This window comes from Dipodomys merriami, unplaced genomic scaffold (assembly GCF_024711535.1).
Source record: "Dipodomys merriami isolate MVZ:Mamm:240054 unplaced genomic scaffold, mDipMer1.0.p SCAF_2, whole genome shotgun sequence".
NCBI lineage: Eukaryota > Metazoa > Chordata > Mammalia > Rodentia > Heteromyidae > Dipodomys > Dipodomys merriami.
Window position 1 is genome coordinate 98,313,573 of NW_027203381.1, and position 23,821 is coordinate 98,337,393.

General features: G+C 39.9%; 1 pseudogene; it reads right to left on the minus strand.

The window, feature by feature from the left end:
* Positions 1 to 21,237: 21,237 nt before the first annotated feature.
* On the minus strand, positions 21,238 to 22,266 carry LOC138831732 (coenzyme Q-binding protein COQ10 homolog B, mitochondrial pseudogene; annotated as a pseudogene).
* Positions 22,267 to 23,821: the final 1,555 nt, after the last annotated feature.

Here is a 23,821-nt window from a genome sequence, read left to right on the forward strand (position 1 = left end):
GCGCTCTACCACTTGAGCCACAGTGCCACTTCCAGCTTTTTTCTTTTTGCTTATTGTAAGGTCCATTCCTGGATGGCAAACAGACCTCGCCCAGTACCTGCATTACCTAGGCAACTGGGACACCTGGAAGAGGTCACATCCACATCCCCTGAGGTCACATCTTAATCTGATGTGGCCACACTTTCTCCCACCTGATATCACTTCCCTTTACCTGGACACACCCTTCCCTGCCCCCTACCCTATATAAGGACTAACCCGGGGGCAGACAGCCTCCCTTTTGCCAGCCACATGGAGTGCCAACCTTGCCTGGCCCCAGCAGGTCTACCGAATAAACCTACCCCTTACCTGAACACCACGTGCGTAGTGCAGTTCTTACTCAGCTACCTCTTTTTAAAAACCTAACATAAAGGAATGGACCTTACATTCCAGCCTTTTCTACTTCCTGCTGGCAAGGGGCGTGGTAGGGGTAAAAGGCTGAGATGTAGTCCACTCTGGGAAAAGGCAGCAGGCTGAGTCACTTGGGTGTTGAGTCCTTCGATGAAGTCTGGAGGAGGCAAGTCTCTTGGACAAAGTCTAGACAAGTTTCATGAGGCATTGACGGAAACCTGAACAAATGGAAACTCTGACAATTTTTGAACCTAGAATGGCTAGCCTTTGAGAGGGAACCTAGAGGGGGAGTCCCTGGGATCCAGCCTGTGTCACACTCTTCAGGGCACAAGCCAAAAAGTTGTAGAGTCAGTCTGGTGAGTGAAGGAGAGCTGACCAGGCAGAAGCGGCATCCCGACTTCCCCCAGAGCCCTCTAGAGAGAAATGGCCAAGCCCCCAAAACCAAGCCTCCTCAGCTTTGGAGGTGACCGGCTTTTCAGAGCAACAGAGAGCCATAGAGAGTAGTTTCACTCACCAAAATGTAGAAGTGTGGAGGAACATGCAGAGGCCAGCAATAGAATTGATGAGCTGTGTCCGCAGCAGACAGATGGGTTTACAAAAGGCCATCAGAACTGTGGGTATTCCTGAGCAAAAAGGGAAAAACAAACAAAAAAAAAGAAAAAGGAGGGGAAAAAAAAAAACAGAGAGAAATCCCAGCTATCCTTACTTTAAGCCCTTTATCTGAGTCACCGTACCATTTATGTTAGGTTTTTAAAAAGAGTAAGAACAGCACCAGCACGCACATGGTATTCAGGTAAGGGGTAGGTTTATTCAGTAGACCTGCTGGGACCAGGCAAGGTTGGCACTCCATGTGGCTAGGAAAGAGAGAGAGCTGGGAAAGAGAGAGGAAAGAGAAAAGAGCTAGAAAAGAACAGAGAGAGCAAGACAAGAGCAGCAAAAGCAGAGAGAGTTAGAAAAGAGCAGCGAGAGTTTCTGGGCTTGCGCTAGGCCTCATCTAGGGTATGGGCGGAGAAGGGTGTGGCCACATCAAATTCAGATGTGACCTCAGCAGATGCAGATGTGACCTCTTCCAGGTGTCCCAGTTGCCTAGGTAACACAGGTACTGGGTGGAGACTGCTAGCCATCCACGAGTGGACCTTACATTCCAGCCTTTTAATAATCAGGTGGACCTGTTGCAACAATGAGAAGTACAAGTTGTCCTGTCAAAAATGAGCTTTACAACTTGGGAGGGGGGAGGATTGGGTGGGGGGGAAGGAGGATGGGAAGGGATGGGAAGGGTAAACAAAGGAGGCTACAATGCTTGATAAGAAATGTACTCACTATCTTGCCCATGTAATTGTAACCCCTCTGTACAGTATTTTCACACTAAAAAAAAAAAAAAAGAAATAGGGCGAGGATTCTCTCTGGCTACTTCCTGCTGACAAGGGGCGTCAACAATAGGGGTAAAAGGCTGGAATTTGGTCCCCTCCCAGAGAAGGCAGTGAGCAACAGCTGTCCCTTGGTGGTGTTGAATCCTTAGATGAAGTCAGAAGTCTCTTGAGCATTGAGGGGCTGGAAAAAAAATACTAGACAGCAAATAAATGGCAAGAGGAAGGACTTGGGGCTGAAAATGTTGTAGAAATGTCCCTAGCTACTTCTGACATCTGGCGACTTGGTAGAGAAGTCAGGTGACAAAGGCAAGAATATAAATTCCTGTTCAGTTAATAGGTAGACAGGTATAGACATTGGATGGGCAGGCTTCTTACTTCCACTGACCTCCCAGCTCTAGTTAATTTTGAAAGGGCAGGCACAAAGTAGCTGATGTGACATCATCTTCTCTTACTCTACTCCATGTTCCCTAGTTCCCCAGACTGGCTGATTCTAGGTGCTTGTTGCTGGGATGGCTTGTCCCAGTTGGTATTCAAGGAGGATTGAACTCAAGGCCTGGGCATTTTCCCTGAGCACTTCTGCTCAAGGCTAGTGCTCTACCTTGTTGAGTTACAATAGCACCTCCAGTGTTTGGCTGGTTAGAGATAATAGTCTTAAGCCGTGCTTCCAGCCTGGCTCTTTGCAGGTTAGTTGGGAGATGGAGTCTTAGGGATTTTTCAGCACGAATTGGCTTTGGACTGAAATCTTTGCCACAAAAGCCCTTTATTATTTCCAATTAAAGCAACAAGGAGATCAAATAGAATAAATAAAACTTACCTGCTCCTTATCAAGAACTGACCAACAAATATTCTGCAATGACAAAACTCATTAGATGTGATGAGAATTTTAGCATAGATATGCCCAGTATTTTAGAACCATGTAGTCAGTAGTAGAATACACAACAAAAGTCAAAACCTAAAATTTTGACAACGTTTAGACATCTTTGCTAACAAAGCACATCAGATGGTTGGGCCTCAGTTACCAGGGCCTGTGAAAAGAGCAACTTGTTAGCAAGGCCCCTTAGAATAGATGGATGTAGTAATAAGCTTGGTGGAAGGTTAAGGATTAGTTGGGACCAAACCCTTAACCCACCACGTGGCCAAGATGGCGAATTCTAGATGGCGAATTTCTGAAAGAATGTAAAGAAAGCCTGAACAAATAGACCAAGCCTACATTGGCTAGCCTTTGAGAGGGAACCTAGGGGGGTCCCTCGGACCCAGCCTGCGTTGCATTCTTTAGGGCATAAGCCAAAATGTAGAAAAGAGAAAGGGAGAAATAGGGAAAGTTGGACATGAATGGCAGAGAGAGAGCAAAGAGAGCCCGAAAGTAAACAGACTTCTGACCATTTACCATTGCAGTAGCAAAAACTGTCTACATCTGAGAATGGCATAAAAATGAGGCTCTCTGGCTTTCCACGGAGTGCAGGAGACATTTCAAAGGGGTTTCCTGGCTCAGGTGTGATTCACAGCACCCCATTAAATGAGTAGGAGAGTCAGTCTGGTGAGTGAAGGAGAGCTGACCAGGCAGAAGTGGCATCCGACTTACCCCCGAGCCCTCTAGAGAGAGCAACAGAGAACCGTAGAGAGTAGTTTCACTCACCAGAATAGAGAAGTGGTGTGGATGTGGATTTGAAGGCAGCAATGGTATCAATGCGCTGTTTCTGCCACAGACAGACTGGTTCACAAAAAGCCGTCAGAACTGTGGGTATTCCTCAGAGCAAAAAGGGAAGAACAAACAAAAAAAAAGAAAAAAGAGGAAAAAAAAAAACAGAGAAGAATTCCAGCTATCCTGACTTTAAGCCCTTTATCTGAGTCACGGCACCATTTATGTTAGGTTTTTAAAAAGAGGTAGCCAAGTAAAAACTGCACCACACATGTGGTATTCAGGTAAGGGGTAGGTTTATTCAGTAGACCTGCTGGGGCCAGGCAAGGTTGGCACTCCATGCGGCTGGCAAAAGGCTGTGTGTCCCTGGGTTAGTCCTTATATAGGGTAGGGGGCGGGGAAGGGTGTGTCCAGGTAAAGGGAAGTGGGATCAGGTGGGAGAAAGGTGTGGCCACATCAGATTAAGATGTGACCTCAGGGGATGTGGATGTGACCTCTTCCAGGTGTCCCAGTTGCCTAGGTAATGCAGGTACTGGGCGAGTTCTGTTTGCCGTCCAGGATTGGACCTTACACTTATGTGGTGCTGAGGAATCGAACCCAGGGCCTCAGGTACACAAGTCAAATGCTCTACCACTGAGCCACCTTCCCAGCCCGCATATTAATTTTTAATTGAAGTATTAGTCTATTTTTTATTCTTTTAGTTTCTCTCTGAGAGCAAGATACCACATTTGTTCTTACAACACAGGCTGTTGCTATAAAATAAATGCTGAGTTTATCTAAAGACACTGAAATAATATCATGTTTATCTTGTCAAATCTTCTGACAGATATAGGTTCTAAAACCATGTGCACGATTAGAATTTTTGATGATGTTTGGTTGCTACCACTATTAGTGGCATGAATACATTCTCATGCTATCTTCAATTCTAGGCTGTGCTTTGACAGTGTATGATGTCATTCTCTACAAGAATTGTTAGATCAAATAATTATCATTCTGATCTCTGTAAGTATGCTTCATTTTTATAATGATTAAAAATGTCCATTTAGCTGATTTGTAAGCCTTGTAAGAATTTGCTACTGGGAACTCATAGCCATTCTTTGGAGTAGAGCCACTTTATATGAGAAAAGGGTAAGGAAAGTTTAAATGTCTTTGAAGTTACTTTTTGGTCTCTGATGCAAATCACCTAATGTCCACAAATAAATTTTCTCTACTATTACCTCAAGGTTGAACAAGCACATTATTACTTCACCTCTTGACCTCGGGATAACATAGCATTACATTACTGTGAAGCAATATGCTTACAATAATGTATAACTGCAGTGATACTAATCTAAGAATTGTTTTATAATAACATTGCTTTGTAAAAATGTACTTAAAATGAAACATGATTCACTCCAATGTCCATTTTTTTTCTTAGTTTTATGAACTCTTCTTCCAATTCTGCACTCAGGACCTGGGAGTCACAAAAGAAATTGGGTAGAGAAATTTCCAGAGGTTACATTAAATAATCCATTCTATTTGGCCAGCATTTAACTCAGAGACTAGAAAGGTCAATTATCTTTTTCTAACATATAGCCTAATTTCACCTTAGCCTTGTTCAACACTAGGACATACCATGATACCATGATAAGATAGAACTTTTTGGAAGTTATTTCTCTTCTGGCTATTAACTCCCCCCCTCCCCTGAACACCTCTCTCTCTCTCTCTCTCTCTCTCTCTCTCTCTCTCTCTCTCTCTCTCTCTGCCTCTATTTGTTTCCCTCTTGCTTGGTCTCACCATCTTTTTCCTAAATAATCAGAGATAGGAGTCTGGAGGAAGATGGCAGAGAAGAAGCTGGGGGCTAAACAAAATCTTGTGTAGAAACCAGTTTTAGTGTTCCAGCAAAATGCCAAAGGCTAGAGAGTCAGACCTAGTGTGCCATCATAGTACAGAGTATTTGGCCAGAGAGGAAAGATTCTGGCATTTTGCTTAAGGAGACATATTTGGGCACTTGCTGGTGTCTGCAGTGGTGGCGGTAGTGGCTGTTGCCATGGCTGCCATATCAACAGAGAGAATCCCTGACAAGAGCACCAGAGGGGATGTGGGAGCAGATTCTATTCACCACCAGAAAGAACTGACAAGGAGTGGTCTTGCTGACCACAGACAGTCGTAGACTGGCCCGTAAACCAAGGGAAAGGCATGAGTACCCCTGAAACATCCTCAGTACTTCTCATTGAGCAGCGGTTGGAAGGTAGCTCCACTGGAGAAGAACTCCATCTTTGATATTGACAAAGAATGGGCCAGAGAAGTTAGCACTTAATTCAGGCCTTGCAAGAAGACAATAGGAGCCATTCAAAGGGTCAAAGGAACCTGACCTGTGGGGCTCTACCCCCAGGGAAAGTTGACCTTCCCAGGCAGAGGAGGAGTGGCTTTCTTACTGGATAAAAAGAGCCAGAGGCTGTCCCATCTCATTGTAGCACAGGCAGCAGACCAGCTAAGGAGGGTAAAAGAAAAACAATTTTAAACTCAGTACACATAAATCCTGAAAATGGCCCAGGCTGGACTGCTTGAGCGTCCCAGGAGCTAGCCCCTCAGGGAAAAGCTACTGACTGCTGACACAACTCAACCCTACCCCAACCTAGCCCCATCACAGCAACTCCAAGCTAGAGGAAACAGCCATCTCCCTACTGTGTGATACTCAAAGCAGATTGCCCTCCCACTGAACTAGCCTTGGAGGAGGGTCATTAAGTCCCTGGTAAGGCTGAGATTAGTTCTGCCTGCTCAAACAAACTAATTTAAGCAATCAAGCCACAGGAAAACCAAACACCACAAGAAAACCAGAGACTCCACCAAGAGACTGGTTACAAACACAGGGAAAATAAAAGATTTCCTCCCCCTCTCCCCACCCCCCCAAAAAAAATCAAAGAACTCTTTTTCCTACCTATTTTTTGAATATTAAAAAATTTCTATGTTTTTCATCATTTTTAATTTTTATTTATTATCTTTACTCATTTCCCTTTTGGTCCTTTTAGGGTTTTTTTTTAAATTTAATTTTATTTTATTTGTGAACATACTGTACAGAAGAGTTACAATTACGTGGGCAGGATAGTGCGTACATTTCTTACCAAGCATTGCAGCCTCCTCCTTTGTTTACCCTTCACATCCCCTCCTTTGTTTACCCTTCACATCCCTTCCCAGCCTCCCTCCTCCCCCCCAATCCCAATCCTTCTCCTTCCCCCCCTTCCCCCCCCCCCCCGCCCCCCTCACCGACGTTGTAAAGCTAGTTTTGGACATGACAACTTGTACTTTTCATTGTTGCAACAGGTCCACCTGTATCCTTAAACAACTGGTTTTTCCCCATCTCCTCCACAAGTTATACTGACATCAAATATAGTGAAAGCAGGGGTTATACTCTGGGGGAGGGATATACAAAGCAACAAAGAGATAATCTTATAAATGCGTTAGAAACACATGCATGAAAGAAAAAAACATTAAAATACACATCTAAGGGTTCATTTTCCTGACATCACATTATCTGACCTTTTCCGCTTGACTCATACATATACTAGATATTACAAATAAGGGAAACCATGGGACCTATGTTTCTTTGGGCCTGGCTTACTTCACTTAATAGAATTTTTTCCAAGTTTTTCCATTTCCTAACAAATGGGGCAATGTCATTCTTTCTGATGGAGGCATAGAATTCCATTGTGTATATATACCACATTTTCTTGATCCATTCATCTACTGAGGGGCATCTGGGTTGGTTCCATATCTTAGCTATGGTAAATAATGCTGCAATAAACATAGTTGTGCTGGTAGCTTTAGTGTGGTCTTGTTTGTAAACATTTGGGTAAATGCCCAAAAGTGGGATTGCTAGGGTTTTGTTTTTTGTTTGTTTTTTTACTTCATTTAATTGCTGTTCTGTTAATCCCCAGATATATACCCATCCTCGATTATTAGACCTTATTCTTCTTTGTGTGCATACTTTTTTTTTGGGGGGGGGGTCAGTCGTGAGTCTGGAATTGTGGGTATGGGCTCTGTCCATCAGCTCTTTAGCTCAAGGCCAACACTCTACCACTTGAGCCACATTACCACTTCCGGTTTTCTGGTCATTTATTGCATAAGAGTCTTTCCTGCCCAGGCTGGCTTTCCACAGTGATCTTCAGATCCAGCCTACTGAGTAGCTAAGATTACAGGCATAAGCCACTGGTGCCTGGAATACTTAATTCAGATATCGATTCTCAATTCACAAATGCTCAGCCTTAACTCCTATAATTATAGTATTTTTATACATTTTTTAAAATTTTTTATTTTTTTATTTATTTTTATTTTTATTTTTGTCGGTCATGGGGCTTGAATGCAGGGCCTGGGTGCTGTACCTGAGCTCTTCAGCTCAAGGCTAGCACTCTACCACTTGAGCCACAGTGATACATCTGAGTTTTCTCAGTGGTTTATTGGAGATAAGAGTCTCACAGATGTTCCTACAAGGCTGGCTTTGAACTGTGACCCTCAGATTTCAGCCTCCTAAGTAGCTAGGATTACAGGCGTGAGCCACGGGTGCCAGCTCTTACACATTTTATTTTGTTTAATTTTTAATTTTTTTTTTTTTTGTTGGTCGTGGGCTTGAACTCTGGGACTGGGCGCTGTCCCTCAGCTCTTCAGCTCAAGGCGAGCGCTCTACCACTTGAGCTACAGCGCCACTTCCTAATTTTTAAATTTTTAAATTTTCATTTTTCATCAACTCTCTTCTCCTTTCCTTCTATCCTTTCCTCTCTTTGAATTTAGGTCTTAGTTTTATTCCCTCTCACTCTTTCCCTCACCACATTTCTCTAATCTTATTTTCTTGCCACAATTCTCTCTAAACCTATTAATTTCTGGTCTGCTGAGTCCTTCTTTGACTTTCATAGACCACTGATCCCTAGTTGTTTGTTGTTGAACTACATTGTAACTGTTGAACTAGACTGTATCTGTACTCATTTTGACTGCATCTAACAATCTGCACAACTACAGGACTCTGGTTGATGCTTGCTTTAAAATTGTGTTTTAGCATGGAATTGGTTTTGCTTTCATACCCAAATGGGCAGAACAACCTGGAGAAGCACAAGAAAAATGGCAAGGCCAGCTATCTCAACTCCCTCTCATGATAATCACACAACAGAACAATTAATGAAAAATCCAGAGGAGAATTCCAAAAATGCTGTACAAACATTACTGGTAAACATGCTGAATGAAAAGATTGAACCTGCTAAGGGCACTGTGAGAGCATGACAGGGAAATCCTATCATGCAGAACATAATGAGGCTAATGAAAGATTAATACAGGAATTTCACCAACTTGAGCAGGCTAATTAAAGTTTAATAGAGGAATTATGTGAATGGGATGAGAATAAACAAAGATTAATAGAGACATTCATGGAATCTACAAACAGAAAGCTGGGGGAATCCATAGAGTTCACAAAGGGAATGTTGAATGAAGCCTAACAGAAGGAAAGGGAGTCCAGTGAAACTATAACAAATCAAGTAAGGGATTTGAGAATGAACACTGAAAACCAAATTAAGGAGATAAAGAAGTCCATACAAAATCTAAAACAAAACTCTGACAAAGAATTTGGAGCCAGGAAATCTCACCAATTAGAAGGAAAGGAAATGAAAAACAAAGTAGAAAGTCTTAACCATCCAAAGATTGAATCTCTGGGACTGAAGACAGCCTAAACATTATAGAGAAAGAATAGACAAGTATGCAAGACAAATCCAAGAAATATATTAGATCTACTCAACATTTAAAAGACACCAGCAGAAGGCCTAATCTGAGGATAGTGGATATAGAGGAGCACCTAGCAACAGAAGTTAATGGTCTAGGAAATTTATTTAACAGGATCCTAGCAGAGAACTTCCCAAACATAGTCCCATTCAGATACAAGAAGCCTTTAGAACCCCAAATAGACCAGACCAGAACAGAACATCCCACTGTCACATTGTAATCCACACAAGATCATTTGAGACCAAGGAAAGGATCCTTAAAGCTGTTGGGGAGAAAAGATCAAACACCTATAAAGGCAAACGAATCAGAATAACTTCAGATTTCTCAGCAGAGATAATGAAAGCAAGAAGAGCCTGGAATGATGTATGCCATGCCCTAAAGGCAAACAACTATCAACCAAGAATACTGTACCCAGCTAAACTCTCCTTCATAATGGAAGGACAAAACCTTCCACAGCAAAGAAAACTTGAAACAATGTATCTCCACCAAACCAGCCCTACAAACGATAAAGATGTCTTACACATAGAAAACCAACAAGAGCATGATAAACGCCAAGAAATGGCCCCCAAACATTGAATTCAAGGATCATAGGAAGAATCCACTTGGCACAGCCACCAAGAAGGTGGATAAAATGGGAGGAACTATCAAACACCCTCAGTCCTAACTCTCAATATTAATAGACTTAACTCTCCAATTAAAGGACATAGATTCTTTAGTTGGATCAAAAAGCAAGATCCTTCTATCTGCTGCCTCAAGCGACACACCTTGCCCACAAAAACAAACATTCTAAAAGTGAAATGATGGAATAAAGTCTACCAAGCAACAGCCCCCATAAACAGCTGGGAGTTGCAATCTTAATACCAGATAAAATAGACTTCAAACTCAAATTAGGGAGAAGGCATAAAGATGGTTATTATATACTAACACTAATTAAGGGATGTCTCCTTCAGGAGGATATTAAAATTGTAAATATCTTTTCATCAAATAAGGGAGCACCCAAATTTGTCCAAGAAACACTATTTTGCTTCAAATCTCACATAGATCCAAAGACATTAATGGTTGGGGACTTTAACACACCACTATCCCCAGTAGATAGATCAACTCAGCAAAAACTCAACAGAGAAACCGCAGATCTAAACAACTGCATAGATCAACTAGATTTAACAAACATCTACTAAATATTTCACCCCGCAGCATCATAATACATGTTCTTCTCAGCAGCACATGGAACATTCTCTAAAATGGACCACATTTTAGGCCACAAAGGAAATTTGTCCAAATTGTCAAACATTGAAATTATGCCCTGCATTTTCTCAGACCACAAGGGAATAAAATTAGAACTCAACACCAAAAGCCAACAAGGAAAATCCTATAACAAATAGAGGCTGAACAATATACCGTTAGACTACCAGTGGGTGGTAGAAGAGATTAGAAAGGAAATTCAGATGTTCATTATAATTAACAAAAGTAAACACACAAATCTCCAGCTCATCTGGGACAAAGCAAAGGCAGGACTGAGAGGCATATTTACAACTCTGAGTTCCTACAACAAATTGGAGAGATCTGAAACAAACAATTTAAGAGGGACCTTAAGCTCCTCGAAAAAGAGCAACAAGCTGAATGTCAATCCAATAGATGGAAGCAAATAATTAAAATTAAATCAGAATTAAATGAATTCAAGTAAAAAAATAGAATCAACAAAATAAAGAATTGGTTCTTTAAAAAAATTAACAAAATTGACAGACCCTTAGCAAATCTTATCAGAAAAGGAAGAAAACACACCCAAATGAAGAAACTCAGAGACAAGAATGGAAACATAACCACAGAAACAACCAAGATTGAGAATAATAAGGGAATACCTCTCAAAACTTTATGCTAATAAGTTTGAGAATCTGGAAGAAATAGACAAATTTCTAGCAAATATTGACATGCCCAAAATAAACCTCGATGTTTTAAACCAAATTAACAGACCCATATCTAGCAAGAAGCCCAGGACTGGATGGAGTTAGAGCTGAATTCTAACAAGGCACTCAAAGCAGAACTCACACCAATACTCCTCCAATTATTCAATGAAATTAGAAGTGAAAGTTCACTGCCAAACTCTTTCTATGAAGCCATCATAACCCTCATCCCCAAACCGGAAAGGGACTCATTAAAGAAAGAGAACTATAGACCCATTTCTTTGATGAACACCCATGCAAAACTTCTCAACAAAATTTTGGCCAGTCAACTTCAACAGCTCATCAAAATATTCATACACCATGATCAAACGGGATTCATTTCAGGGATGCAAAGTTGGTTCAATATAAGAAAATCAACCAATATAATTCATCACATCAACAACAGCAAGGATAAGAACCACATGATTATCTCAATAGATGCAGAAAAAGCATTTGACAAGATCCAATACCACTTTATTATGAAAGCTCCGGAAAAACAGGGAATCAATGGAACATTCCTCAATATAATAAAGGCTGTATATGACAAACCTACAGCCAGCATTATACTCAATGGCGAAAAGCTAAAACGATTTCCTCTAAATTCAGGAAAGAGACAAGGATGTCCACTCTCTCCGAATGCCTAGCTACAACAATATGACAAGATGCAAACATAATGGGCTCCAAATAGGAAAAGATGAAGTTAAACTCTCCCTCTGTGCAGATGACATGATTTTATATTTAAAGAATCCCATGGACTCCACTCCCAAGTTACTCAAGCTGGTTCAAAACTTTAACAAAGTAGCAGGATATAAAACTAACCCTCAAAAACCAATGGTTTTTCTGTATGCCAATAATGAGAAAAGCACGGCTGAAATCAGGAAAGCAACTGCTTTTGTAATAGCCCTACAAAAAATAATATACCTAGGAGTTAAGAAGTGAAGGACCTTGAAAAATGAACTTTACAACTTTGGTGGGGGCAGGGGAGGGAGATAGGGGAAGGTAGATGGGAAAGGGAAACAAAGGAGGAGGCAACAATGCTTGATAAGAAATGTAATCATTACCTTGCCCATGTAATTGTAACCCTTCTGTATGGTATTTTCACAATTAAAAAAATAAAAAAGAAAAAAGAAAGAAATGAAGAACCTCTATGATGAAAACTTTAAAAACCTGAAAGAGGAAATGAAAGCTGAACTAAAGAAGTAGAAAAACCTCCCATACTCCTGGATTGGGAGATTTAACATGTGAAAATGACAACACTGCCAAAGGTTATGTATAAATTCAATGTGATACCTATCAATATCCCAACCTCATTCTCCAATGAAATAGAAGAAGCAACCCCAAATTTTATATGGAACAATAAAAGATCCCAAATAGCAAAAAGAATCCATAGTAGAAAGAACAGTGCTGGAGGAATATCAATATCAAACTTCAAACTCTACTGCAAAGCCATCATAATCAAAACAGCTTGGTACTGGCACAGAAACAGACCTGAGGACCAACAGAATAGAACTGATGACCCAGAAATGAACCCACAGACCTAAAACCACCTAGTCTTTGATAATGGAGCTGAAAAATTAGAATTGAAGAAAGATAATCTCTTCAGTAAATGGTGATGGAAAAACTGGTTAAACACCTGTAGAAAATTAAAGCTAGATACTTATACATCACCTGCACCAGAATCAACTACAAATGGATCAAAGACCTCAAAGTGAAAGCAGATACCCTGAAAACATTACACGAAGGAATAATAGAAACTCTAGGGCTCCTTGGCACAAGCTGAAATTTTCTTAATAGAGACCTAGAAACACAACAAATCAAAGAAAGGTTGGACAAATGGGATTGCATGACACTGCAGATCTTCTGCATGGTTTAGGCCATAGCAAGCAAGATCAATAGAAAGCCCATGGATTGGGAGATCTTCACTAGCCATACAACGGACAAGGGTCTCATATCTAAAATATACTTAGAACTCAACAAATTAATTCTCCCAAAATTAATCCTCAAAGAAACAAGCACCCGATTAATAAGTGGGCTAAACAATTTGTTTTTTCCCTTCCCCTCCACAAATTATACCAACATCAAATACAGTGAAAACAGGAGTTATACCGTGGGGGAGGGACATGCAAAGCAACAAAGAAATATCTTATAAATATATTAGACACAGTAGCAAGAAAGAAAAAAAAAAACACTTGAGTCCTTATAGGGATACAGATAGACCCATTGCACCAATGAGATGTACAAGATGTTATGTTGAAAATGAACTTTACAACTTGGGGGAAGGGGGAGGGAGAGGATGGGGGAGGGGGATGGGAAAGAAGGGATGGGAGGGGGATGGGAAGGAAGGAATGGGAAGGGGAAACAAATGAGCAGGCAACAATGCTTGATAAGAAATGCACTCATTACCTTGCCCATGTAATTGTAACCCCTCTGTATGGTATTTTCACAATTAAAAAAAAAATAAGTGGGCTGAAGACTTAAAGAGAAACTTCTCTGAAGAGGAAAGAAGGATGGCCAATAGACACATGAAGAAATGCCCAACTACTCTAGCCATAAAAAAACGCAAATCAAAACAACATTGAGATTCCACCTCACCCCAGTTAGAATGGCTGGAATCAAGAAATCTAAACACAGGTGCTGGAGGAGATCTGGCCAATAGGGAACTAAACTGCATTGTTAGTGGGAGTGTAAAATTGTTCAACCACTTTGTAAAACTCCCTTATGACCCAGCAATCCCACTTTTGGGCATTTACCCAAATGATCATAAACAAGGCCATCCTAAAGCTACCAGTACAATTATGTTTATTACAGCATTATTTACCATAGTTAAGATATGGAACCCCTCAGATGCCCCTCAGTAGATGAATGGATCAAAAAATGTGGCATATATAAACAATAGAATTCTATGCCTCCATCAGAAAGAATAACAGTGCCCCATTTGTTAGGAAATGAAATGACATGGAAAAAATTATATTAAGTGAATTAAGTCAGGCCTAAAGAAACATAGGTCCCATGATTTCCCTTATTTGCAATAACTAGTATATGTCTAGGACAAGCAGAAAAGCTTAAAAGTTATGTACATGTGACCATTTAAGATTGTGCTAAGTGAAATGAACCCCAATATAGGGACACAAGAAGTTTTATCTTTATTGCTGTTGTTTTTAATGTATTTATAATGTATTGTGCTTTTTTTTTCTTTTGTATGCTCTTCCCTCATGGTATAACCCCTGTTTTCACTGTATTTGATTCAGGTGCCCTGCATCTTATATATACATTTTTCTAACTTGGGTAGGGGAAGGGAAATAACAAAATGCTGGAATAAGGATACAGGTTGACCCATTGTAACAATGATATGTTCAGGACATTATGTTGAAAACGAACTCTACAGTTTTGGGGAGGGAGAAGGAAGGGAGGAAGAAGTTGAGGAGGATGGGAGGGAAGGGATGGTAGGGGAAAAACAAAGGAGGGCGTAAGATTGCTCAATAGGAAATGTACTCATTACCTTACTCATGTAACTGTAACCCCTTTCTATAGTATCTTTACAATAAAAAATATTTAAAAAATAAAGAAAGTGAAAAAGAGAGGAAAGGCTAAGGAACCAGAGTCTCATGCAGTCTTTGGACTCCAAAAATCTGCTTTCATGCTTTCTATTCTATGGTTTGTTGTTCTGAGTGGCTCTCATACAAAGATTCTAAAAATTGGTACTGCTTTTTAAAACTTCTGGTTGTTCCAGCTCCTTCCAATGATTTAAGGGCCCTTCCTCACTTCCTTTTCTCATTATCTACACATGATGCAGTACAAAGTAGTAGGCTAATTTCATAAACTTTATGATTAACAGCCTAAAATAATATCACATTTCTGACCATCAATAACTTTGATTCCTTGGTGAAAATATTTATCATCACTATGCCTCAGTCTTCCCACTACACAAAGAAACATAATTATAGGAATGTCTCAAATGATTTTGAAAAAAATGAAGTCCATAAAACTTATTTAAAATATCTCAGGTGATAGCCTTCTCCACCTCAACCTTACCTCAAAAAAGTGTTGCTCAAACTTCCTCAATTTCCATGAATGCAACTGTTCTCTGATTCTGACCACCATTTCCTTTGTACTCAAGGAGATACTGGAGTTGTTGACATTTAGTTACAATATTTTTCTTATTATGTGTTGCACTGAGAGGTGGACTCTTCAAATCTGCCAGAATCGCCAATTAATAATGCAAAAAACTGGAAGTGAATCTGTGGCTGTAAGTGGTAGAGTGTTAGCCTTGAGCAAAAAGAGTTGAGGGTCAGTGCACAGGCCCTGAGATCAAGTCCCACAACCACTTACAAAAAGAAATCAGATAAATTTTACTCTCATTTTCTTTCCAAAGTTAATTATCCCTTGAGAATCAATTTAAAGTAGGTTCTCATCCACAGCTGGAAGTTTATCAACTCTTTAGTCTCATAGATATGAAGTCTGCAGACCTCATTATGTTTAAAACTAGAGTCTTACAATATATCCTGCCTAAAGTTCATAATTTTCTGCAGGACAATGAGTATAAGCTCCATTTGTCTTATTTGATGTAGACTAAATAAATAATTATCTTTTTCATATTTTTATCAAATAATCATAAACTGAATATGTTATATGTTTATATGTACATAGTTATAGATACATAAAAGTAAAGATTTTTTACTTTTTTTAAATTAAAAAGAGATGTAGGCTCTTTTCTGCAAAACCTTTCTTCAGGAAATATTCCATGTGTGCCCTCATAGAAATGTGCAATTCACTTAAGAGCTACTTGGTTTTCTACCAAAGCTTTCTTTAGGATTTCTGTCCCTTGAACCTAAATTCCATGGCTATTGCTCTGCAAAGTACATCAGACTGAAACCAGTTCCTAAAGGGAAGCAGTTTTTCAAGCTATATTACAGTGCTTTTAAAGGGAATAAAATCCTTAATGAGAAAATGAGTCTCCTGAAGCTACTGGCATCAAGGTCAGCTCTGCACAAGTGCCCTTTTAGCACAAAATCTGTGAAGGGACATTTCTGGAGTCCCTTCTTAAAAGGCCTTGGAAAAAATAGGCTGGCAGGTGATTCTCTAGAGTTTCAACTGGGTAACTTTATAATTCTCTGACAAATTTCCTCTGAAGCTGTTTTTGCATAACTATCCTAGAGTAACCCAGTATGTCCCTCAGCTACATCCTAACCAAGTAGGTGGAACTGTGTTGCTAAGAAACCTGTTGTAATAACACCTTATGGAATCAACACTTGTCAACTAATAACAGTTTAGTGTGAATAAACTCATCAGAATCTCCCCAAGTGGATTAATATATTGTCAGCTTCTAGAGGCCTGGGGCCCCATTTTTATTTATTTATTTTTATTCACATCTAGCACAGTGCTAAATAAATGTTTTTGGAGCTTCAGCTGAGGTCAGTCTACTCTAATGGATTGTTCTCTACTAACTCTTCTAATTTGGAAATAAGGAGGAGGCAAAACTTTTTCTCCGTTTCTGCTACATATTGCTCGAATTGATGCTACAAGCAGTTCAAAGAGGGGGCAGCATTCAGAGGGGATGTGGAGGTGAACAGAACTTACCTATTGTTGATGAGTAAAGTTAGGTAATAAGTAACAAAATAATACTTCAGATTCAGGATCATTCACTACATGATAAGATGAGTATTATGAATATTGCTGAATAAAGTATAATGGAGATGAAGTAAAGTAGGAGGGGCTATTGAATATAAGAATTCTGTAGTCTCTGTAGGTGGCCTCCATTACTGGTACTGAATTTAGGTGTGACTGTTCATCCTCTAGGCCAGTGTTTAAATGGAGTCTTGGTAATAGCATGTGGAAATCTGAATTGGTGTCATTTTATTCATTCTAATTTCCATCTACTCACATTTAAGATGTAATAACCCTTGGGTCCTATAAGCAGCAGGGCCCAAGAGTCAGCGTAGCCCTGTGGTCCAGCCTGCTGGAGAGGGCAGGGCATCAAGAGGCGAGCCTCACTGCTCCACAGACTGGGCCACTGGACAGAGCATGGCATTGAGAGACTGAAGTCACTGCCCCACGAGGAGTGCTGCTGAAGAATTGTGCATGCCACCAAAAGGGGTGGGGCATGCTGCCAAAAGGGGAAGGGGTATGCTCCTGGAGGGGGTAGGGCAGCAAGCCCCACATGATGAGCTGCCTATTGGGATTGGATTAGGGGCAGTTTGGGGAAGAAGCATGAATGGCGGTTTGAAACCATTAGTGGGGAAGCCACAGCCTATCTGGGTATATATAGACTGGTACTCCGATGCCTGAGGGAGAGTTTAAGGGGAAAACGGTTAGTCTGGAAGGAGGAGAAGGGAGTCCCAAGGAGACTGGGAGTCCTGAGGAAGGAAAGAGGAGCAAGAAGGAAGTAGTAGGAGTGGAGGGAGAGACAGCAGGAGGGGAAAGCCTGCAGGAGCAGAGCAGGGCAGGCTTGTGGAGGGCACGCAAGCCTTGAGAGGCCATTTGGGGCTTCTCAAGGGCCATGTGGGACCTCCTCCTGAGGTCATTAGGGACCTCCTTGAAGGGCCATTCAGGGCCTCTTCTGGAGGACATTTGGGACCTTCCTCTAGAGAGGTCTGTGGAGAGGCGCCTCCCAGAGCAGAGCAGGGCAGGCCTGTGGAGAGTGGAGAGGCCTGCAGTGGAGGAGGAAGGGAAGAAAGGAAAAGCCTTTCCCTTTGGAGCTTTGGCGCTTTGGAGTTTTGGAAGTGTGAGGTTTGGAGGTTTGGTGGTTGAGACTAATTTGGTGGTTTGCAGACCAAATAATAAAGGTGGGGGGGGGGGCTGGGTATTGGAGGATTTGGAGATTTGGTGGTTGAGGCTGCTTGTAGTTCTGGGACAAGGTAGTCACAGGACCCCTTTCTGGTGTAAATATTGTATTAATAAACTTCTTTGTCTACCTTTGATTGTGCCTCAATGGATTGTCTCGCTTTCCAGAGGTCATAAGTAAGACTTCTTGGTAAACCACAAAAAAAAACAACAACCATACACACACACACACACACACACACAACACAAACCCAAAACAAAACAAAACAAAAAAACTTCAATGTTATGAGAAATAAATATGACAAAATCTAATTACATTCAGTTTATGGAATGCAGAATAATGACAGTAAACTAGGACAAATAAGGAAAAGAAAAAAAATATAGTCCGTTTTTGGGGGCCTCTTTCTACTGACTCAGTATTAGCCAAGGCTCACACATTGTAATGAGGTGAATTCACTGGTATGGTTCATTCTTATTTTACCCTCATCCAGAAAGGTAATTAAGAAGCAAATCATATTACTTTGATGACAGAGACAAAGTATGTCAGAAATGACATTATTACTGCAAAATTATAGAAAACACAGACTCTATTCCACTTCCAATTTATCATATTACTGATTAAAGGTCTAACTGCTCCTAAATGATGAAATTGAATGAGAGTTATCAGCATTGTGTCACTTAGGAGCAGAACTAATTTCTTTCACCTTGGTGGAATTAATTATATAATTTATGGTATATTTTCATTGCTTTTGATGCTAGTAGCATATAACAATCCTTGGTATTCGGTTTTGAACAGTTCCTCTCCCTATTCCTCTCCTAAAGCCTGTGTTAGCCTATGAATTCACAAGATATACTTACAAGTCACCGAGGTGCTATGAAGTATTCTTGATTAAGAAAAAGAGAAACAGTGAATTCAAAGGGCTTTGAATTTTTTGCAGTTGAAGTTTCTACTGCATTTCTCAGGGGGAAAAATCACCACCCACTTAATTTCACCCGAAGCTCCGAGACCTAATAAAATTACTGGCATATACTTGCTCACTATGTCCAATGTGCCTTTTTTTTTTTTTTTTTTGTCAGTCGTGGGGCTTGAACTCTGGGCCTGGGCGCTGTCCCTCAGCTCTTCAGCTCAAGGCGAGCGCTCTACCACTGGAGCTACAGTGCCACTTCCGGTTTTCTGGTGGTTTATTGGAGATAGGAGTCTCACAGTCTCTCCTGCCCGGGCTGGCTTTGAACCGCGATCCTCAGATCTCAGCCTCCTGAGTAGCTAGGATTACAGGCGTGAGCCACCAGCGCCCGGCCAATGTACCTTTTTTAAAAAAAAAGTTCTAAGTGAACAACGTATTAGGTGAACATCTACTGAGTAGTAGTTTCAAACAAATACTTAAAATCTGATATGCCACTTTTTACTTGGCCACACTCCTCATCCCATTGGCTTACCTAAAATATTTCCATGCTCAAAGCTGGGCAACCAACTTCAAATCCTTTATGAGACACTCTGATCAGCTGAGAGGACTTTATGACCCAATATATCCTTTGTAGGGTTCATGTCATGATAAGAAGATCATTTCCACAAGATGCTGGGTAACGCTGAGCATTTTTCTGCCTGCTGAAACAAACTGACTTAAGAAACCAGTCAAGCCACAGTAAAACCGAACACCACAAGCAGACCAGAGACTCCACCAAGACACTGGTTACGGACACAGGGGAGATACAGGATCTTCCTATTCCCCCCCCCCAAAAAAAAACAAAAACCAAAGGACTCTTTCTTGTACCTTTTTTAAAAATTTTATTAAAAAATGTTTTCCTTTTTTTTCAATTTTTAATTGTGATAACATACAGAGAAGTTACAATTACATGAGCAAGGTAATGAGTACATTTCTTTTTTTTTAGTTACCAATTTTTTTATTGTGAAAATACTGTATAGAGGGGTTACAATTACATGGGCAAGATAATGAGTACATTTCTTATCAAGCATTGTAGCCTCCTCTTTTGTTTCCCCTTCCCACCCCTTCCCATCCTCCCCCCGCCCCCTACCCATAATTTTTATTTTAGTGGTGTGTGTGTGTGTGTGTGTGTGTGTGTGTGTGTGTGTGTGTGTGTATTTAATTTCTTTTGTAGGTTTTTTTCCCCCAGGGCTGAGGACCGAACCCAGGGCCTTGTGCGCACGAGGCGGGTGCCCTTCTGCTGGGCTAAACCCTCAGCCCCTGTATTTAATTTCTTTTGACCATTTGGTCCTTTTTTTTATTCTTTTCATTTTTCTCTTTCTTTTTTACATGACTTAATTGCTGTTCTGTTCATTCCCAGATATATAACCACCATCGATTATTCGATCTTATCCCCCATTGTGTACATACATAATCCAGAAATTTATTACTCAATTCACAACCTCTTAGGCCTAACTTCTTTAGCAGTATTACCTCTTTATACCTATATAATTTTCAAGTAACTAATTTTAAGAATTTTTAGTTTTTAGTTTTTCATGTTTCCTTTCTATCCCTCCCTTCCTCTCATCCTATCCTTTTCTTCTGTCAATATCATTTCTTTATACTTACATAATTTTTAACTGTTTCACTTTTTAAATTTAAATTTTTGTTTTGCAATTTTTAAAATTCTCTCTCCTATCATTCTGTCCAATCCATTTCCCTCTCTGATATTAGGACTTGGTTAAATTCACTCACCTTTTACCTCTCCACATCCCTTTAATCCTATTTTTCCCCACACTTCTCCCTAAACCTGATAATCTCTGGTTTGCCAAATGCTTCTTTGCTGTTCTTTTTTTTTTTTTTTTTACAAAAAATAAACAAATTAACTTTATTAAGCTAGTACTTCAGTCTATATTGATTTTTTTTTTAAAAAAAGCTTAGAACTTACTGAAAGTGAGCATATACAATAAATAGAAAATAGGGAGGGCATAATGTTGGAGACCTAATAAGCTTCTGTGGTAAACAAAACTTGACACATGATTAGCATTATTGAAAGTGAAGCCCAAGTACCTAGGAGAATGTTGTGAACTCTTGGGAAAATAACTTAGCTCTGGACCAGACAAAAACCAACCAGACACACAAGAAAAGACCCACAACAACAAAACACTATCTAGAAACTAACTTCACTATAGCACTACAGTAACTACTAAAACTATTACTTCTACTGCTATTACTAAAGAACAATTTAAGAAAGCAAAAATACTAATGAACCTTCATGAACAGTTAAATCAAAGTTTTAACTTTAAATATATGAAGACTTAAGTATTCTAAGCTATATGACAGGCCCCATAAAAATAAGTTACAAATACTCTGAATTTAATAACTTAAAACATGATATGATGAACATAACATATATTGTATGAGTACCTCTATCTCATGTAAGGTAATATCTACAAGGTTTAAATTTAGCCTCAGTTTCTGCTCAGAAGAGTGACGTCAGTGTTCTAGCAATAGTGATGACATTCTATTATAAATGTAGAACCTGTGAATGTACACATTAGTTTGAATTGCACTTGAGTGAAGAAATAATTGTATGTTCAAGAGAGTCCATGTTCTATGTACAAATTTTCAATGGAGCAGGTTTATAATCACAGCTGGCTTTAAAAATGTTTTCTGACTTCTGAAAACACATCATGAAACCTCTTCCTAAAAGTTAACAAAGTGAATAGTAGGTGTCGTTGGTTCTTTTTTCCCTTTATGTATGATGAACTTCGTGAAACATTAATTCCCGAGGTATGTTTGTTTCTGGACCATACAGCTTACATGCTCTTCTTTCAAAGGCGGCTACCATTTGTTTGACAACTTCATCAAAAAAACAATGTGGCAAGCTCAGAGTGTAGAAGTGAGCGGAATTCAAAAGAAATTGAAAAATCCAGGGTACAAGTTCTTGGGTAACCAGGAATTCCTGGGCTAAAACGCCAAATAGTCTCTAAATGATTGAAAAGTTTCCCATCAGTACAGGATGCCTTTACCACATGTGGTTTCACCAAGGTCACTATAGATGTATATCGTTCCAACACCGGAGGAAACCCAATTTCTAACTGTGTTTTACAATATCCAGATGTCTTTGATATAATATCTGATTTTTTGCACCAAGGAACAAAATGCTTATAATCCTCCATTCCTAATACTACATCATACATTTCCTGCATTGAATACCCTATAATTCTGCTTTCTGAGTATTCTTTTCTTTTGTTTACTAATGGTGCAGTAATTTTGAAGAATGTTCTTGCACATATGTCTTTGGGCAAAATGGATGTATGTACTGGAAGAGTTCTGTTCATCAGTATACCACAGGAAGCTGAATATCTTCCTTTCCTCGCAGATCCCGGCGCCGGGCTGCCCGCCGCTGTCGCCGACTTTGGCGGGCATCTCGAGACTGCCTTTGTCAGGGCCCTCTGACAGGATCAAGCTGCCATGTTCATATTTCCAAAGCCGGTTGTCCCTCTTCTTTGCTGTTCTTAGCCCATTAATCCATAGTTGTTTGATGTTGAATAGACTGTATCTGTTGAACTGGATTGTATCTAGCCATTTTGACTGTGCAACTACATGACTCTGGTTGATGCTTGCCTTAAAATAGTGTTCTAGCACAAAATTGGTGTTACTTACATACCAAATGGGCAGAACAAGCTGGAAAAACACAAGAAAAATGGCAAGTCTGGGTATCTCAACTCCCACTCATGATAATCAGGTGACAGAACAGTTAATGAATAATCCAGAGGAGAGGTCCCAAAAAGCTCTACAAACAGTACTGGTAAACATGGTGAATGAAAAGATTGAAAGCCTGCAAAAGACTCAGTATGAAGATGATAGGGAGTGAGAGGAGGCAAAATAAATATTAATACAGAAATCGCATGAGCATGAGCAAGCCTAATAGATTAATACAGGAATTGTATGAGCAGGTTGAGAACAGTCAAAGAAAAATAAAAGAATTGCATGAGCAGGCTGAGAACAGTCAAAAAGAATTACAGGAATTGAATGAACTTGAGCAAGCTAATTAAAGAGTAATACAAGAATTGTGAGAGCAAATGAGAATAGACAAAGATCAATAGAGGCAGTCATGGAATCCATAAACAGATAGCTGAAAGAATTCAGGGAGAACACAAAGGGAATGCTGAATGAAGCCTAACAGAAGAAATGGGAGTCCAAAGAAACCATAACCAATCAACTAAGTGATTTGAGAATAAACACTGAACACCAAATTAAGGAAGTAAAGAAGTTCATACAAGATTTAAAACAAAGCTCCAACAAAGAATCTCAAGCCAAAAGCCAACCAATTAGAAGGAAAAGAAATAAAAAACAAAGTAGAAAGTCTTGACATATGGTTAGACCTTGCAGAAGATCGAATCTCTAGAATTGAAGCCAGCCTAGATATTATAGAGAAAGAACATACAACTATCCAAGACAAATCCAAGAAATATGATAGATCTATTCAATATTTGGAAGATACCATCAGAAGGCCTAATTTGAGGATAATGTGTGTAGAGGAGCACCTAATCTAGGAAAGCACCTGGTCTAGGAAATTTATTTAACAGGATCCTAGCAGAGAACTTCCCAAATATGCAAAAAGATAGGCCTATTCAGATACAAGAAGCTTTTAGAACCCCAAATAGAAAGACCAGAACAGGACATCCCACTGTCACATTATAATCCTCACAAGATCAATTCAGACCAAGGAAAAGATCCTTAAAGCTGTCAAGGAGAAAAGATCAATCACCTGTAAAGGGAAACCAATTAGAATATCTCAGATTTCTCAGCATAGACAATCAAAGCAAGAAGAGCCTGGAATGATGTATGCCATGCCCTAAAGACAAACAATTATCAGCCAAGAATAGTGTACCCAGTTAAACCATCCTTCATAACTGAAGGTCAAATAAAACCCTTTCATAGCAAAGAAAAACTGAAACAGGGCTGGGAAGGTGGCTCAGTGGTAGAGTGCTTGCCTTGCATGCATGAGGTCCTGGGTTCAATTCCTAAGCA